Raw genomic sequence first — 17,642 nt, forward strand, 5'->3', positions numbered from 1 at the left:
AGCGATCCTCCTACGTCTGCCTCCCGAGTGCTGGGATTAAAGGCATGTGACACCACACCCTGCTAGGTTCAGTTTTTTGTTTGTTTGGTTGGTGACCTAGAATTCACTATGTAGTCTCAGGCTGGCCTCAAACTCACAGCGATCCTCTTACCTCTGCCTCCTGAGGGCTGGGGTAAAAGGCATTTCTTTATAGACTTGAAAATTCTGAGTTGGGAACTGAGGCTACTGCTCAGTGGGCAGAGAACTCACCTAGCATTCACTCAGCCCTGGGGTTTGACACCCTGGGCCACATAAAGTAAGGGTGGTGGTCACACCTGTACATAAGCCCACCACTTGGAAGGTGGAGGCAGAAAGATCAAACATTCAAGATCAGCCGGGTGTGGTGGCGCTCGCCTTTTATCCCAGCACTCAGGTGGCAGAGGTACGAGAATCGCCATTTGAGTTTGAGGCCACCCTCAGAATACATAGTGAATTCCAGGTCAGCCTGAGCTAGAGTGAGACCCCCCCTCAAAAAAAAGGGGGGCTGGAGAGATGGCTTAGCCATTAAGCGCTTGCCTGTGAAGCCTAAGGACCCTGGTTCTAGGCTCGATTCCCCAGGACCCACGTTAGCCAGATGCACAAGGGGTGCATGTGTCTGGAGTTCGTTTGCAGTGGCTGGAGGCCCTGGCGCGCCCATTCCCTCTCTCTCTATCTGCCTCTTTCTCTCTCTGTCTGTCGTTCTCAAATAAATAATTTTTTGAAAAGTTCAAGATCATCCTGGGCTACACACAAGCTTAGGGCTAGCCTGGACCACATGAGTCTTTCATGAGATAGCTTACTGGTTAAGGTGCTAGCCTATAAAGCCTATGTAAGCCAGAAGCACAAGGTGGCATATGCATCTGGAATTAGTTTGAAGTGGCTGGAGTAGTGGCTAGCGGCCCTGGCATGCCCATTCTCTCTATCTGCCTCTCTCTCTCTTTCTCTTAAATAAATAAATACATAAATAAATATTAATAGAAATACCAGCTGGGTGTGGTGGTGCAGCCCTTCAATCCTGGCACTCAGGAGCTGGAGAGATGACTCAGCAGTTAAGGAGCTGGCCAGAACTCACGTGAGCCACATGCACAAGGTGGCATATGCGTTTGGAGTTCATTTGCAGCGGCTGGAGGCCCTGGAGTGCCCATTCTTTTTCTCTCTGTCTATCTCTCTCTCAAGTAAATAAAAATTAAGGAAAAAGATCAACCGGTAACAACAACAACAGCAAACTTGAGTTGGATTCAGTAACTTTGAGCATCAGCTACGGCAACCCTGTTTTAGTTAAGGCTCCAGGGCTGGAAAGACAGACGAGGGTTCAGAACCCAGTTCTCAAGCTCCAAGCTCAAGTTCCACACGTATGTGAACTGCTTGTGTGACCTCTATGTCCCCATGTAACTGGGGAGCGTCCAGGTGGCCATGCACGGAGGTCCTTCAGAGCAGGGCCCGACGCCCGGCGTCTCCGTCTTCCACATCAGTGTCTTCTCTCCCTGCTCACTGCGGCTGTGAGGCTTGAGTAAGACAAAGAGCCTCGTCGTTAGCTGGCACTGTCTGAAGGTCAAGGGCATCTGAGTGCCCACGAGGCCGGCAGGGACATCCCAGACCCGCACCTTTCTCTCCATAGGGTGCTCTGCAGGCTCTACCCCTTCCAGGCCTCTAGCTTGAATGACAAATGTACTTTTGTCTCTTTCTGTTCCAGGTCACCACTACTGGTGCAAGAAGCGTTGCCCCGAGCATTGTTGCCGGGGGGCGAAGAGCACACCCCCCCACCCCACCTGCGTTCACCCAGCAATTTCCATCTCACTGCGAGGACGCCATATGCTGTCCTTTTCGGAAAGATGAGAGTGACCCCAAGTGACGAGCCAGCAGAGGTGCCTCAAGTCCTCCCAAGGCAAGTGGGCGGGAGGCCTGGGCTTGGGCAGTAGATCACAGGGGCCTCGCATTCCCTCTCACCTTCCGTGCCAGCTTCCTGTGGCTCTGTGAATAATAAATTGCCTAGAAGCCCGCGTGGTGGCGCACGCCTTTAATCCCAGCACTCGGGAGGCAGAGGTAAGAGGATCGCCGTGAGTTGGAGGCCACCCTGAGACTCCATAGTGAATTCCAGGTCTGCCTGGGCTACAATGAGACCCTACCTCGAAAAACGAAAGAAAAAAGGGGGGGCTCATATTAGGAGGGTTCTGGCAAACGCATGCCTGAGTCACTGCTAGCAGGGGCCTCATACACATCTTGCCTAATGACTTGCCAGTGGAAGGCAGGAAGTCACTGGAACGGGCTAAAACAAAAGGAAGCCATCACTGGCAGGGAATAAGGAACCTACTCATTAGCAGAATGTGAATGACTTGAGGATGTCTCTTTTACTAAAATACCAGATTTATCCCAGCACTCAGGAGGCAGAGGTAGGAGGATCACTGTGAGTGCAAGGCCAGCCTGAGACTACATTGTGAATTCCAAGTCAGCCTGAGCTAGAGTAAAACCCTACCTAAAAAAAAAAAAAAAAAAAGTGTGTGTATATATATATATATATATATATATATATATATATATATACACACATACATATATACATTATACATATATACATATACATACATATATATATATATATATCCTTTTTTTTAAGGGCTGGAGAGATGGCTTAGCAGTTAAGACACTTGCTTGTGAAACCAAAAGACCCAAGTTCAATTCTTCAGGTCCCACATAAGTACAAGGGGAGTTCATTTGCAGTGGCTCTGATGTGCCCATTCTCTCTCTCTCTCTCTCCTCACCACTTCCTCTTTCTGTTGCAAACAAAATTTAAAAAAATAAAAAAGGTGTGTGTCACCATGCCTGGCTGCCAGATTTATCAGGATGTCTTAATTCAGAAAAATGACCCAAGACATGGAACATCTCATCAAAACTGTGTTAGAACGGTGCCTATGTCAAAAATTGAGAGAGACTGCTGATTTTGAGGCCAGCCTGAGACTACATACTGAATTCCAGGTCAGCCTGGGCTAAAGTGAGATCATATCTCAAAAAGTAAAGCAAAACAAAGAAAAAGAAATTTAGAGAAAGGTAACTTGATTATACAGATGTTTCCCTCGGTGGGAGGGATGTTTTACCCTTTGGGTTTTGAGGTTAATTTTTCTCTGCCTATTAAAGATATAAAAGGCAGGCAAGTGTTTAAAAGAGCAAATTTTTATTTTATTTTATTTACTTATTTTCGAGGTAGGGTCTCACTCTGGTCCAGGCTGACCTGGAATTCACTATGGAGTCTCAGGGTAGCCTCGAACTCATGGTGGTCCTCCTACCTCTGCCTCCTGAGTGCTGAGATTAAAGCCATGCACCACCACACCTGGCTAGCATCATGGGTTTTTTTGTTTGTTTGTTTGATTTTATTTTTTGTAATTTTACTTTTATTGTAAAATATACTTTGGAGCCGGGTGTGGTGGCGCACGCCTTTAATCCCAGCACTTCAGGAGGCAGAGGTAGGAGGATCTCCGAGAGTTCAAGGCCACCCTGAGACTCCAGAATGAATTCCAGGTCAGCCTAGGCTAGAGCAACACCTTACCTGGAAAAACCTAAATAAATAAATAAATGCAAATGAAGGGGGGAGAGAGAGAGAGAGAACACGGAGTCCTCACGGAGGAGCGGACTCCAGAGCTGGAAATCCGGTACAGGGCGGGGGGTGGGCTAGGGATGCCCCATGATTCGTCAGTTGAAACAGAGATGAAGGCATGCATCCAAGAGCGCCTGCTGGCGGGAATATGTGATTTCCTGAAGTTTCTACCTGAGACCGAGCAGCTTCGGGAGAAAGGGCAACCTCGGCCCCGGGGCGCAGAGGTCCTTCCTTCCCTCCCCCACTGGTCTCCTTGGTAACGGGAAGAAGCAGCTGGACCGCAGTGTGAGCGGTCCCCTTCTCCATCACCTGCGGGCCCTCGCGACGTAGATACCAATGGGGTAGGGCAAACACCGGTTCTCTAACGTACCGCGGTCCCGGGCAGCCTTGGGAAGCTGCCTTTCTGTCCGGAAGGAACACAGGTGTGTGCGGGGCGCCGCTGGAGTTGGTAAAGCTGTCTAGCACAGCTAGGAGAACACAGTGAAGTCATAAGCGATGCCAGCTGTGATGGCTCACGTCCGTAAACCAGGCACTTGGCAGGCACAAGCCAAAGGACTGGCACAAGTTTGAGGCCAGCCTAGTTTAGAATTTACAGCCTAGTTTAGAATTCACAGACTAGTTTATAATTTACAGCCTAGTTTAGAATTGTGGGCCAGCCTGGGCTACAGACTGAGGCTGTCTCAAAAAAAAAAAAAAAAACAAAACAAAACAGGGAAAGCCGGGCGTGGTGGCGCAGCCCTTTAATCCCAGCACTTGGGAGGCAGAGGTAGGAGGATCACTGTGAGTTCAAGGCCACCCTGAGACATATTGAATTCCAGGTCAGCCTGAGCTAGAGTAAGACCCTACCTCGAAAAACAAAACAAACAGACAAAAAAATAATATCAATAATAAAATAAATAAATAATATCATTTATTAAATAAATAATAATAATATTAATACTCAAATAAATAAATAAAAAGGTGGATGGTGCCTTAGGAACAATGCCTGAAGTTATCTTTTAGCCATCACACACACCAAAAAAGCCTGTTTCAATTTTAGTAAAATTACCCATCAGCCCACAGTAACAGTCTACTAACTATCTTGCGGGCACACTAGGTACCGAGCATTTTATTCTACATGCTCTGATTATGAACAAAGTCCTCCCCGTCCCACGTGGCTATATTATTTTCACAACCATCCCATGACCATCTTCCTACCTCTGATGCACACCCCTGCCTTGTGCATCTGGCTTACGTGGGCCCCGGGGAGAATTGAACCTGGGTCCTTTGGCTTTGCAGGCAAATGTCTTAACCGCTACACCATCTCTCCCGGCCCTTGTTTGTATCTTTGAACCAAACTGCAGCACAGCTCACCATTGCCCCGACTTTTGTGAACCAGTGGTGGGTCTTCCAGCATCGTGCCCACGTTGAAAAGCCCGATTCTTGGCTTCCCTCTTAGAGTAGAAAAGGTCTCGGAAGGAAGGGACTCTGTCGCCGTTGCTCAGCACACTGATTGTTAGGCAAAGCACGTGGCATCTGCAAGCTGTTCAGGCTATGTTAGAAATTTAACAAAGTTGCCTTCTGTTTTGACTTAGGCTGTCTAGTGAATAGGGATTCTCTCCTCAGCTTCCTTATTTATTCCTTCCTTCCTTCCTTCTTTCTTTCCTTTTATTTTATTTTATTTTTGGTGGGGGGGGGGGTGTTCTGAGGTAGGGGCTTACTTTGGTCCAGGCTGACCTGGAATTAACTATGTATTCTCAGGGTGGCCTCTAGCTCTCGATGATCCTCCCACCTCTGCCTCCCGAGTGCTGGGATTAAAGGCGTGCACCACCATGCCTGGCTTCTTATTTTTTCTTTATTTGCACAGAGAGAAAGAGAATATGAATATGGGTGTGTCATAGCCTTCTGCCACTGTCAGTGAAGTCCAAATGCATGGGCCACTTGGTACAATCTGGCTGTACATGGGTGCTGGGGAGTCTAACCCCCGTTGGCAGGCTTTGCAAGCAAGTCTCTTTTGTTTGTTTTTTCGAGATAGGTTCTCACTCTAGTCCAGGCTGACCTGGAATTCCCTATGTAGTTTCAGGGTGGCCTTGAACTCATCATAGTAATCCTCCTATCACTGCTTCCCAAGGGCTGGGATTAAAAGCGTATGCCACCATGCCTGGCTAAGCAAGTACCTTTTAAGGCAAATTCACATCTTAAGATAAGGCTGGAAAGATGGCTTAGCTGTTAAGCGTTTGCCTGTGAAGCCTAAGAACCCCGGTTCAATTCCCTAGGACCCACATAAGGCACAAGATAGAGCATCTGTCTGGAAGATGTTTGCCAGGGCTGGAGGCCTTGGCATGCCCATTCTCTCTCTCTCTATCTGCCTCTTTCTCTGTCACTCTCAAATAAATAAAAATAAACAACAACAAAAGGTGTGTGCCTCCATGTCTGGCAATAAAAATATTAAGAAAAAAGATTCAAATCTTAAGACATCATACTTCTTAAGAAGGCTATTATAAAAAAATAATAAAGAAAGAAAAAGAAATAAAAGATTGTGATTATCAAAGCTGGGGTGGGTGTGGTGGTGCACACCTTTAATCCCAGCACTCGGGAGGCAGAAGTAGGAGGATCATTTGGGTTCAAGGCCACCCTGAGACTACATAGTGAATTCCAGGTCAGCCTGGCCCAGAGTGAAACTCTACCTTGCAAAACCAAAAATAAATAAATAATAAAAGAAAGACTGATTGAGAGAGGGAGGGGATTAGATATTAGAGAGTGGAGCTGTGAAGAGGGGAATGGGGGGAGAGAAATATCATGGTTTATTGTCTATAATTATGGAGGTTGTTAATAAAAAAGCTTTTAAAGGTGGGAGCTGCAGGGATGGCTTGGTGGTTAAGGCACTTGCCTGCAAAGCCAAAGGACTCAGGTTAGATTCCTCAGTACCTATGTAAATCAGGAAATTTTAATTTAATTTAATTTATTTTTATTTTGCAGTACCCAGCACCCCATAGACTGGGTGTGGTGGCCCATGTTTGTAATCCCAGTACTTGGCAGGTTGAGCCAGCAGGATCAGAAATTTAAGGTTATACTAAGCTACAAGGGGAATTCAAGGCCAGCCCCATGATACCCTGTCTTAAAGTGAAAATATGGAGGGGAACAGCTGAGTGTGGTGGACGCCTTTAATCCCAGCTCTCAGGAGGCAGAAGTAGAAGGATCATTGTGAGTTTGAGGCCACGCTGAGAGTATATAGTGAATTCCAGGTCAGCCTGGAGTAGAGAGAGACTCTACCTCAAAAAACAAACAAACAAAAACAAAAACAAAATGACCGGGGAAGCCGGACGTGGTGGCTCACGCCTTTAATAGCAGCACTCAGGAAGCAGAGGTAGGAGGATCACTGTGAGTTCGAGGCCATCCTGAGACTCCATAGTGAATTCCAGGTCAGCCTGTGCCAGAGAGAGACCTTGCCTCGAAAAACAAAACAAAACACAAGTTGTATCTGATGATGGATTTCAACCCCACACATGACTCTAGGGAATTTTTTGTTTGTTTGTTTGTTTTTGTTTTTTCGAAGTAGGGTCTCACTCTAGCCCAGGCTGACCTGGGATTCACTAAGGAGTCTCAGGGTGGCCTAGAACTCACGGTGCTCCTCCTACCTCTGCCTCCCAAGTGCTGGGATTAAAGGCGTGCGCCACCACGCCCGGCTACTCTAGGGTATTTAATCCAGAATAATAGCCTGCTAGAATAACTTTAGGGCATTTTACCTGGGTTTATGGATCCTTCTAGAAGCAGAAGTGTGCATTCTGTCCCTGGTCAGCCCTCAGTATCAGGCTGCTGAACTCCTCGGTTGGGGAGGACGGCGACGAGACTGTTGGGAGACTCTGATCTGCCTCTTTCGAACTTGACCTTCTCCAGACTTTGGAGGCCCAGCTACTGAGAGCAGAAGACAGGCCAGGACCCAGCGCGACCAGCACCCCCACCATGGGGCAGAACTGCCAGCGAGGACAGGTGAGCTTGCCCAGCTGTGCCCTGCTCCCCCAGGGCCCCCTGCACTGCGTCCTGATGGGCTGTTGTGTTGGGGTCCATCAGGCGCGGGACGTAGCAGGAATGTGTCACAGGGTAGGCAGGAGCTTTTCATGAGGACCCCGAGTCTTGGTACATCTGGCTAGTCACTTCTTGGTCATTTACACTAGGAAGTAATGAGTGGGAGCTGTACAAAGGAACGCAGGAGTGCTTTTCTTCTTTTCTTTTCCTTTTTTTTGGGGTGGGGGTAAGGTCTCACTTTAGCTCAGGCTAACCTGGAATTCATTCTGTAGTCTCAGGCTGGCATCGAACTCACAGTGATTCTCCCACCTCAGCCGCCACGTGCTGAGATTAAAGGTGTGCGCCACCATACCCGGACTAAATTTTTCTTTGTTTTTTTTTTTTTTTTAATTGGTTTTTCGAGGTAGGGTCGCTCTGTAGCCCAGGCTGACCTGGAATTTACTATGGAGTCTCAGGGTGGCCTCGAACTCATGGCAATCCTCCTACCTCTGCCTCCCGAGTGCTGGGATTAAAGGCATGTGCCACCATGCCCGGCAGAGAGAGATAGACAAAGAGAGGGGGGGGGGGATATGGCTACGCCAGGGCCTCTAGCCACTGCTGACTCCAGATGCATGTGCCACTTGGTACATGTGGATTTACATAGGTTGTGAGGGAATCAAATCCAGGTCGTTAGGCTTTGCAGCAAGCACCTTAACCACTGAGCCATCTCTCCATCTCCAGTTGGCAATTTATATGCATGTATGTTTGGTTTCATGAAAATTCCCTCCTGTTAGCTTCTCTTATCCCCCTCCATTCTCCTTCCCCTAAACCGCGTCTTCCCTCTTCTCCTTTGGTATCTCTTTTTCTTGTGTATTCGTTTGATCCACTGAGCCGGGTCAGGAACGCCTGTGCACTCATGGTTGGGAAATATTATTATTAATTTTCAAGGTAGGGTTTCATTCTAGCCCAGCTTGACCTGGAATTCACTATGTAGTCTCAGGATGGCCTTGAACTCACTATGATCCTCCCACCTCTGCCTCTTGAGTGCTGGGATTAAAGGAGTGCGCCACCACGCCTGGCTATGGTTGGGAATTATTACCAGAACAACCAACAGACCAGTGGCTCCACCACTAAGAAAATTAAAGCACTTTGTTTAAGGACTGATGACAAGGCAGAAAGTATGCATATACTTAGTACAGGCAAGGCAGAGTTTGTTAGCTATTTTTAAAATTAAAATGTATTTATTTATTTGACAGAGAATAAGGGAGAAAGAGAGAATGGACATGTTAGGGCCTCCAGCCACTGCAAACGAACTCCAGACATATGCACCCCGTTATGTATCTGACTAACATAGGTCCTGGGGAATCGAATGTTGTTCCTGGGGGATTGAACCTTGGTCCTTTGGCTTTGCAGGCAAATGCCTTAACTGCTAAGCCATACCTCCAGCCCTTTATTTATTTATTTATTTTTCAAGGTAGGGCCCCACTCTAGCTAAGGGTGACCTAGAATTTGCTATGTAAGTCTCAGTGTGGCCTTGAACTCACAGCGATCCTACCTCTGCTTCCTGAGTCCTGGGATTAAAGGTGTGCACTACCACGCCCAGCTTTTTTTTTTTTGGAGACAAGGTCTTGCATTAAACCTAGAGCTCAATGAGTCAGATAGACTAGCTAGCCAGCAACCACTAAGGGATATTCCTGTCTCTGACTCCCACTGAGAATGACCGGCACCCACACCGCTGCACACAGCTTTCACACGGGTGTTGGGGATCCGAACTCAGGTCCTTAGACTCGCATGGCAGGCACTTTATCCACTGAGCCATGCCCTTTCTGAATATTTCCAGCCCACCCCTGGATGAATGGATGGATGTAGAAAGCATGAATACCAAGGCTGGTGTGGAGTGTTGTTGAACGGCAGCCCCGCAGCACAAATCATCTCCAGGCCAGGCCTCAGGGCACTGAGAACCTCTGGAGGACTCAACCCAAACACCAATGTCTGAGCTTCCATCTTGCGTCTGAGATCACAGAGCCCCCTCCCCTAATCTAGATCCCTAAGTAACCCAAAGGACCGATCCTAAACCCACAGGTCATCACTGAATTCCAGACAAGTGCCCCAGCCTCCTGACGGCCCCATGGTGCCCATGACACTGGCTGCTTTGTGCCACTTCTCCAAGGCCACCCTAGCCTGTTTTAGAAATTCCTAGTGGCATTCTGCCTGGGGCTGGCAAAGCCAGGCAGGGGCACAGGAAGGGGACAGCGGGGGCTGTGAGAGGTGGCAACAATGTCCCAAACAAACCTCGTGGCTTGGAACTGCCTCTCCTTTCCTATTTTGCACACGGGCTGGGAGATGAAGAAGGAGAAAAGGAGGAAGTCCAGAGTCCCTAGGGAGCCTCAGACTGTGCTTTTTGGGACCTCCATATCACAGCTTACTCCAACCTTAGGTCTGGCAAGTCAAAAATGTGGTGCACGCCTTTACTCCCAGCACTTGGGAGGCAGAGGTAGGAGGATCACCGTGAGTTTGAGGCCACTCTGAGACTACATAGTGAATTCCAGGTCAGCCTGGACTAGAGTGAGACCCCCACCTCGAAAAACCAAAAGAAAAGGGGGGGTGCTGGAGAGATGGCTTAGCAGTTAAGGCACATTCCTTCGAAGCCTAAGGACCCAGGTTGGATTCTCCAGGTCCCATGTAAGCCAGATGCACATGGTGGGGCATGCATCTGGAGTTTATTTCCAGTGGCTGGAGGCCCTGGCTTGCTCATTCTCCCCACCCCACGTTTCTGTCTCTAATAAATACATAAATAAAAATAAGTCTTTTAAAAAAATGAGATGGACACCTTCCACTTGGGCGTTAGAAACAGGAAAGAACCAGATGTGGTAGGCAATTTTAAAGATTGTGAGTTCAAGGCCAGCCTGTTGCCCAAGAGAATTTATCTCAACAATAAACAAACAAAAAAAGAGGAAGTGGAGAGAGGGAAGAAATGAGAGAAGAGACTAGAGCAGAGGAGACGGGTAGGGAGAGGAAAGAAGGGGGCAGGAGACGGGAGGGGGAGTAGAAGAGGCAGAAGAGACAAGGGCTTCAATCCTCCCAGCCTGCGAGGGAGGACAGACCCAGGGGGCAGTGCTTTGGAGAGCCCTTCTCAGGGCAGCATTTAAAGTATTCCTACCAAACTCAGGGGAAGTCCCTTAGTTCCTGAGCCCCTGCAGCCCCCCCGAGTTGGCTCTCCCCAGTTTCTGAGCCTAAACTGGGATGACTTTAGCACCTAAAAACTGATGGCGGGAGGTCTTCTCGAAACAAGCGGGCTCCTGCACCTGTCTCTCAGGTGGCTCTGGTCCCCAGGGCACACGTTTGTCCTCAGGTTCCCGATCCCTGAAAGGAAACAACTGTAGTCTATTTCGGGGGCCCATGTGCAGGATGAATTTCAAATGAGCCAGTTACTCGCCAGGATAGAGTTTTGGGTTGCGAGGTGGCTCAGTGGATAAAGTATTTGTCATGGAAACCTGAGTACCTAAGTTTCGGTCCCCGGAACACACATTAAAAAGGGGGGCCCTGGGGCCGGAGAGGTAGCTTAGTGGTTGAGATGCTTGCCTACAAAGCCTAAGGACCTGGGTTTGAATTCCCAGTACCCCTGTAAAGCCAGATGCACAAAGTGGCATAGGCATCTGTAGTTCCTTTACAGTGGCTGGAGGCCCTGGCATGTGCATTCTCTCTCCCTCTCTCCTCTCTTTCCCTTCTCTCTGCAAAAGAAAAAGGGGTGAGCCGGGGAGATTATTCATTGGTTAAAGGCATGTGTTTGCAAAGCCTGCTGGCCTGGATTCAACTCTCCAGTGCCCATGTAAAGTCACATGCACAAAATGGCACATGCATCTGGAATTTGTAGCAGCAAGAAGCTCTGGCATACCCATTCTTTCTCTCTTTTCTCATAAATAAATAAACAAACAAATAAATATTTTAATAAAAACTTTAAAAGCTAATGCTGTGGTGAGCTTCTGTAATCCCAGGATGCCTTTAGCAAGCAGAGAAGTAGAGAGAGGAGACTTTCCAGTAGCTCCTGAGCCAGCTAGCTTGGCAGAGTGTCACTGAATGATAACGAGAGACTCCGCCTCCAATAAGGTAGAAGGTGTGAACCACGGCCAAGGTTACCCTGTGACCTTCACGTGTGCTCTCTCGTGTCCACGTGCACATGCCAAGTGTTAGCCGCACTTTCTCAGCAAAACTAAGATGTCAGAATGAGCTGCATTTACGGGGCCATAGAATTCAGCCCAGGAGCTTCTGTTAGAAAAGTCAGTGGGCATCAATGGAGAGATGGTTCAGCGGTGAAGGTACTTGCTTGCAAAGCCTAACGGCCTGGGGTTCGATGCTCCAGTACCCCCAACAAGCTGGATGCACAAAATGACATGGGCCCGTTCTCTCTGCTTGTCTCTCTCCTGCCTTGCAAATAAATAATTTTTTTTAGTTATAAAATTAATTTTCAATGGGGGAAGAATGGTCATGGCAGGGCCTCGGGTTGCTGCAAACAAATTCCAGATGCATGCGCCACTTCATGCATCCAGCTTGGGTACTGGAGAATCAAACCCAGGCTGTCAAGGCTTTGCAAGTGAGTCTTTAACTGTTGAGCCATCTCCCCAGCGCTGTGTTTTCATTATTATTATGATGATTATTATTTTCCCTGAGGTAGGGTCTCACTCTAGCCCAGGCTGACCTGGAATTCACTATGTAGTCTCAGGCTGGCCTCGAACTCACGGTGGTCCTCCTGCCTCTGCCTCCCGAGTGCTGGGAGTAAAGGCGTGCGCCACCACGCCCGGCTGTGTTTTCATTATTGATTTTAGCGGACAGTCCCTGGTGGAAAGAGGCAGAAGGAAGGCCCATAGGCTCCTTGAGGGCTGACTGCAGTTGTTTGCCATCTGTGATGGCTTTTTCTTTTGAAGTAGGGTCTCACTCTCGCTCAGGCTGACCTGGAATTCACCACGAAGTCTCAAGGTGGCCTCGATCTCAGGAGGATCCCCCACCTCTGCCATCTTGCCCAGTTTGTTTCCCCGTCTTTGAATTGCCAGCGCCTACACAGTGCCTGGCGCATTTGAAAGAAGGTGATAAGTGTTTATGTGAATAAATTCATGAGCTAGAAATTTCTGAACTCCCAGCATCTCAGCCAAAGAGCCATTCATGTTTGAATTGTCTTCTTGAATTGCTCTTGCTGAGTGTGATTAGCCGGGAGCGTTAATAGGCTGTGCGTGCAAGTTGCTAAGACGCCTTCCTAACAAGGTCTGGTTCTGTCTCTTTAAGGCCGTAGCAGTTGAACCCCCAATAAAGCCTCCACTTACTGAAAGTAAGGTAAGAAGCCTAAGTGTGGTTTTCACTTCCTTCTGAAACATTTTCTATGGAAAAAAGATACTGCATGGTAATTCTCTTTGGTGATTCTGATGATGACTTTACAGACAGCCAGGGAGCCGTGCGGTGGGATGGTGTCTGCCGCCAGCCTGCGCTCTCCTGGGCCCAGACCTCCAGCCATGGCAGATCATATATCGTATTATTCCGTGTACATAAAACGTCCAGAACAAGATTCGTGTCTGCCTAGGACCCGGGGCTCTAGAAGGTCACAAGGCGATAACTATTAGAGACAGGGAGCTGAAGATGTTCTAAAGCTGGCTTGTGGTGGTGACCGCACGGCTCTGGGAAAAAAAAAATCACTGAATCCAGCTGGGTGTGGTGGCTTTTCATCCCAGCACTTGGGAGGCAGAGGTAGGAGGATCGCCGTGAGGTCCAGGCCACCCTGAGATTGCATGGTGAATAACAGGTCAGCCCGGGCTAGAGCGAGACCCTACCTTGGAAAAACAAAACAGAAAACAAAACTTACCCTCTAGAAAGCGTTCATTTTTATTGCAGAGAAGTATCTCATTTAATGAATATACAATGATTTCTTCTACTTCCTTGCTTGCGGACAGTTAGTTTCCAGTTTTTGACCTTGCTCATAAAGCTGGTACGACCATGTGCATGAATCTTTGCATGAATAAATTATGGGGTATCCACATGATATCCCAGTATTTGGCAAAAGAAAAAAAAAACTATGTATAGAGAGAAGGAGAGAGAGAATGGGTACACTAGGGCCTCTTGCCACTGTGCATCTGACTCTACTGGAGAATTGAATCCAGGCTGTCGGGCTTTGCAAGCAAGCACCTTTAACTGCTGAGCCATCTACAGTCCTTTTAGTTTATTCCCCCCTTTTCTTTCTTTCTTTTTCTTCTTTCCTTCCTTTCTTTTCTTTTTTTTTTTAAAGTTAGGGTCTCACTTTAAGCCCAGGCTGATCTTAGCTCCAGCCGGGCCTTGAACTCACTGCGTTATCTCCGATCTCTGCCTCCCAAGTGCTGAGATTAAAAAGGCTTGTGCCACCACACCTGATTGTTTTGCTTTTCTAAGGTGGGGGTCTCACTAAGAAGCCCTGGCTGGCCTAGAACTCATTATGTAGGTGAGGTTGGCCTTGAATGGGTGATGAGCATCTTGCCTCTGTCTCCAAGTGCTGGGATTAAAGGCACTTGCCTGAGAAGCCTAAGGACCCAGTTAAGTGTTGGCCCATATTTATGAAACATCAGCTAGACCAAATAAGACATTATAGGCCAGAATTTTAGCATGACACTTGCTAGTTTATTGGCTCTGGTATTGGAGAACAGAACTTGGGTCAAATGAAAGAGGGAAGGTGACAGGTTGAGAATGTGATTTTTATCAATCCAACCACTCTGGGGAGGCTGGTGGTCACTGCTTCCTCCTCTCATTCAAAGCTGATGGGAAAATCCAAGTGAACTTTCACCCCACTGTGCTCCGGATCCACAGAGCCTCTAACAGACCAGAAAAGGAGCAGCTTCTAAGTGTCATGGGTCAATAGTTCATTGTAGAGGATCCTTCCAGAGGGAAAACCAAGGTCTATATTAGTAATTCTTATTCATGGCAACATCCGGGTTTCACCTGGGCAGTTTGAGAAGGTGGTATTTGGACTGCGGCCTGGATCAACTCAGTCATTGTTCCTGGGGTTCAGTGTTATCTTAGGCACCTTCTCCAGGTGGCAGCCAGGTCACAAGGTTGCAAATCACCTATCTAGCCCACAGAAAAGCTGGCTTACTTTACGGTGCATAGTGGTGCAGGCACCGTATCAGCCAGTGTGAGTAGCTGAGCTATCTCTCTCTCTCCAATGTTTTATTTATTTATGAGAGAGCGAGTCAGATAGAGGAAAAGTGAGAATGGGCATGCCAGGGCCTCTAGCCATGCATACGAACTCCAGACACATGTGCCCCCTTGTGCATCTGGTTTATATGGGCCCTGGGGCATTGAACCCGGGTCTATAGGCTTTGCAGGCAAATGTCGTAACCGCTAAGCCATTTCCCCAGTCCACTCTCGATCTCTCTCTCTCTCTCTCTCTTGTCTCTTTTTAGGTAGTATCTTGCTTTAGCTCAGGCTGACCTGGAATTCACTTTGTAGTCTCAGGGTAGCCTTGAACTCACAGGGAACCTCCTACCTCTGCCTCCCAAATTCTGAGATTAAAGATGTGCGCCACCATGCCCAGCTGGCTTGCTTTTCTCACTCTCTCTCTCAGACTTTAAACCGGCTCTGTAATCCTCACACCTCATTGATTGATTAAGTGTGGATAATGATATTTGCCTTTCTAACCTCTCCAGGCTGTTATCGGGAGAAATGAGGCAATAAATGAGAAACTGCTTTGTAAACTGTCAGTGTTATGCAAACACTGCGACTGGTGTGCGCATGCTCCCAGGTGCTGGGGTCCACTTCCATCGCTGGAGATCACTGTGCGGTGGCATTCCTCCTAGTGCCCTGGATCAGATGGAAATTACTAAAGACCTTCCTAGTTTGTAGCTTGCATGGTCTTCTGAACAGATTTAAATTTTTCGAGGTAGGGTTTCACTCTAAGCCTAGGCTGACCTGGAACTTGCTATATAGTCTCTGGGTGGCCTCGAACTCACAGCAATCCTTCTATCTGCCTCCCGAGTGCTGGGACTAAAGGCGTGTGCCAGCACACCTGGCCCCGTAAAAAAAATCTTTTACTTTTATTTATTTATTTGAGAGATAGAGCAAAAATGAGAGAATGGGTGCACCAGGGCCTCTAGCCACTGCAAACAACTTTGTGCATCTGGTTTTACGTGGGTCCTGGGGAACAGAACCTGGGCTCTTTGGTTCTGCAGATAAACTCCTTAACCCATAGATGTGTTTGGGGTGATGACAGCCTGGCACCACTTGATTTTCCCTCCAACTTGTACCAGGGGAAGCACAGTTAATGAACCAAGGGATCAGCGGGCTTGAGGAAAACTGCCTGGATGGGAGGAAGACTTGAGACTGGTTTTGAGTTGAAATCTTCCTGTGTGTCCAGGCACTAATCAAGGCAGTAAGCTGGGCTGTAAGGCCCGTGTAACATGGGTTGGCAGTGTAGCTCAGTTGGCAGAGTGCTTGCTTAGCATGCACAAAGCCCTGGGTTCAGTCTCTAGCACTGCATAAAACTGGGCATGGTAAATGCATGCTTGTAATCTCCTGCTTTGGAGAGGCAGGAAGGAGTTTAAGGTTAGCCTTGGCTACATAGTGAGTTCTAGGCCAGTCTAGCATATGAGAAGCCACGTCTCAAAAAAAAAAAAAAAAAAAAAGGCCAGGCGTGGTGGCACACACCTTTAATCCCAAGTCCTCAGGAGGCAGAGGTGGGAGAATTGCTGTGAATTGGAGGCCACCCTGAGAATACAAAGTGAATTCTAGGTCAGCCTGAGCTAGAGTAAGACTCTACCTCAAAAAGAAAGAAAGAAAGAAAGGAAGAAAGAAAGAAAGAAAGAAAGAAAGGAAGGAAGAAAGGAAGAAAGAAGGAAAGAAAGAGACCTGTGTACTGTGTATATAAGCAGCAAATAATCAAGAGATGCACAATATGATCTGTGACTCAATGAGGAGGGGACAGAGCGCTGCCTGCACACTGGCCTCCGGGTAGATTAACACCCACTCCCTAGAAGACAGTCAGCCGTATCAGGGAGGCAGTCATGACTCAGTGTTGCTTATCTGAGGCCCAGGCTGCCTGAGGTGGTGGGGTAGGATGGACAGAGCGTTGGCTAGGCATCGGAACTGGGTTTGAGTCCAGGCTCCAAACTTTCTCATGACCCGCCAGTGGGCAAGATGGCCCACCAGCCGCGAGTCAGGCTCCTCGGATGTAGAGAAGAGCCTTGGTGTCCACTTGGATGGACTCTGACCACGGCCGGAGTGTGCTCTGCACTGGCGCCGAGGCCTGGGAGGCCAGGGTGAGTAGCTGCCGTCAGGGAAGGGCTGGCTGGGGCAAGGTCGGCCAGCTGCGGCTGCAGGGGGAATGTTGGTGCTTAGCCGGGTGCAGGTGGGTAGAGAAGGCAAGGGGGCACCACAGAATGGACTTGATAGGCGCACAAACAGCAGGAAGCTGCCTAGCTGTGGGCAAGGGTGAAGGAAGAGATAAATGGGAAAGAGCGGAGTCAGATTACAGAAGGCCTCAGCCAGAGGCTGAGATGTTTCAACTGGCCTTCTCAGGATGGAAGGGGCCGCCGGTAGGGACTGTGGGCAGGGACATGATGTAATTAGGCTGCTTTTCAGCAGTATTAATGTGGCCTGGAGCTCAGAATGGCCTAGGTGGCTGGAAGCCAGCAACCAAGGAGGACAGCTCCAAGGTTCTTGTCATATTCCTGGGCTGTGGGAGAGGGTAACTGGGGGCTGGGAGCAGCAGCTGGCCTGGCCTAGAGATGTGTATCAGGAAATTAATGCTAGGCCTTGGAGCCTGGCTGCGTGCATGCATTTGCGCGTGTACTGAGTCACCTTGACCAGGCCGGCCGCAGCACCCAGTTGCCTACCGGCTTGGCTAGCTTCTCTGTAACTCTGGCTCCCGTAGGGGTTGGAGTGGGGACCAGGTGATGGTGCTGGCTGGGGCCCCGGGTGGGGGCCATGCTGATCCTCGCTCTTGGCCAGAAAGAAGCAGGCTAGGTGTGAAGCCACAGCAATAAGCAGAACCGAGTTCTCATTCCTCCCAGTGCCCAGCGTTGGAGCTAGGTGGAAGGACATT

The sequence above is a fragment of the Jaculus jaculus genome, chromosome 18, assembly GCF_020740685.1.
Source record: "Jaculus jaculus isolate mJacJac1 chromosome 18, mJacJac1.mat.Y.cur, whole genome shotgun sequence".
Taxonomy (NCBI): Eukaryota; Metazoa; Chordata; class Mammalia; order Rodentia; family Dipodidae; genus Jaculus; species Jaculus jaculus.